Source organism: Penaeus monodon, chromosome 11 (genome assembly GCF_015228065.2).
Source record: "Penaeus monodon isolate SGIC_2016 chromosome 11, NSTDA_Pmon_1, whole genome shotgun sequence".
Lineage (NCBI taxonomy): Eukaryota > Metazoa > Arthropoda > Malacostraca > Decapoda > Penaeidae > Penaeus > Penaeus monodon.
In genome coordinates, this window is record NC_051396.1 from 22,978,050 (window position 1) to 22,980,549 (window position 2,500).

Consider the following 2,500-nt stretch of genomic DNA (forward strand, 5'->3'; position numbering starts at 1 on the left):
TACACCTGATCAAAATCCAATCACCAATAGAGATGACGGTAACAAATATCAACCATCTCTTGTGTCTCTTGCAGCTGGCTGCGCAATAGTAGCATCCCTTGGTATAAAACAAAACAGACGAACTAAACCAAGAAAACCGAACAAACCCAAATGGCAAAAGGAAATTGAAAGCAAGATACAAAGCATCAGAGCAGACATATCCGTCCTAACAGAAATAAAGAAAGGCAACATCATCAATGACAGAAAGAAATCCCAACTTTACAGTAGACACAAGATCACGGAAGTACCAACGGTAATTGAAAAGCTAAAACAACTCATCCAGGCGAAAGCACAAAGAATCAGAAGATTTACCAAACGAAAGAAAACAACCGAGATCAAGGAACCACCAAACATGACTGAAGTGGAAAGCTTTTGGACTAGTATCTGGGAAATACAAAGACAATAAAAATGCAAGTTGGGTCTACAAAATTGAAAAAGATAATGAAAATGGAAACCAACAGGAATGGGCAGGCATAACCCAGGAAGAAACAAAGAAGACAATCTAAATGACCAGTAACTGGAAAACACTGGAATCGATGGAGTCGCAAATTACTGGATTAAGCATATGACATCACTACATGACGCCCTTGCAAAAGCATTTAACGAAAGTACTGAAAACCCAGAAAACTGCCCAGCATGGTTGACAAATGGCACCACCTTCTTACTACCTAAGACAGAAGAGACTAAAGTACCCAAAAACTACAGGCCTATCACATGCCTCCCTACAACATATAAGATATTGACATCAATCCTAAAAGATAAATTACATGAACACCTTGAAACAAACAATCTCCTCCCTACTGAACGAAAAGGATGCAAGACAGGAAGTTACGGGTGTAAAGATCAACTCCTAATAAACAAAACTATTCTTGAAGAAGTAAAATCCAGAAAAAAAAAAACTTAACAACTGCATGGATAGACTACAAGAACGCTTTTGGTTCTGTGCCTCATGACGATTCTCAAATGCCTATGTATTTACAAGATCTCACCAATACTCATCCAGTTTCTGACCCAGAACATGAGACAGTGGAGCACGACTCTAGCCTTAAACCACACAGAGGGCCAACTGAAATCAAGACCACTTAACATAAACAGAGGTATATTCCAAGGCAACTCCCTCTCACCCTTGCTGTTCTGTGTGGCACTAGCTCTACTGTCATCACTGCTGAATGAGACTGGATATGGCTACAATAGGGGAGAAAATCAATCATCTCTTCTATATGGATGATCTTAAGACCTACGCAAAGAACGACAAAGAGCAAACAGGCATCCTCCACACTGTAAAAACCTTTAGTGATGACATCCGAATGGAGTTTGGCCTTGAGAAATGCGCTAAAGCTACCTTCAAAAAAAGAAAATTAACAAACAGCCAGAACATCCAGATTGACATCGACACGACCATCAAAGAACTCGATCCAGAAGATTCTTACAAGTATTTAGGAATAAATGAAGGATATGGAATCCAGCATGCGATGATGAAGGAAAAGATCAGGAAAGAGTATTATAGACGGGTACGAATGATCACCAAATCAGAACTTAACGCTACCAACAGAATCAATGTCATCATTACATTAGCAGTACCAGTCGTTACCTACAGCTTCAATATAATAGACTGGACTGAACAAGAAATACAGAATCTTGACAGAAAAACCCGCAAGATTTTATAAGCCGAAAGAATGCACCACCCAAAAGCAGACGTGGACCGCATGTATATCCCAAAATCAGAAGGCAGAAGAGATCTAATCCAGCATGAATCAACCTACAAAGCAACCACCACCGGATTAGACACATACCTGCAAACCAAAGACGACACTACTAAAGATTGCAACAGAACATGAGAAGCAAAAAAAGAAATACTCCATAGTGAAACAATCTAAATTCAAGAACCAAATAAATGCACCCGAAACAAATAAAGACGAGAAGGATACTGCAACATATGCAAAAAAAAAAAAAAAGGGTTGCAGAAACAACTAAAAGCAAAGTGGAAAGAAAAAGAGATGCACGGACAGTATGCCAACGCCTGGAAGATGGAGATGTAGATCAACACCAAAGTAACAAATGGCTAAAAACATCAGGATTGAAACCAGAAACTGAAGGACTCATTATTGCAGCCCGAGATCAAGCCATCAAAACCAAATACCTCTAAACAAAGATCATCAAGAATGGCAGCGACCCAAACTGCAGAATATGTGGTCGATTCCAGGGAACAGTTGACCACATCACATCCGGATGCCCTGAGCTAGCCAAGACGGAGTACTTGTCACAGACACAACAAGATGCAGCTTACATACACTGGGATATCTACAAAAGCCAGAACATACAAGTAACAGAAAAATGGTACGATCATAACATAACCCAGAGACAGTAGTTGACAACGGCAACACCACGATCATATGGGACATGCCAGTACACACCGATCAAGAGATAAAAGGAAACAGACTCATCGATCTGTCCATCCCGA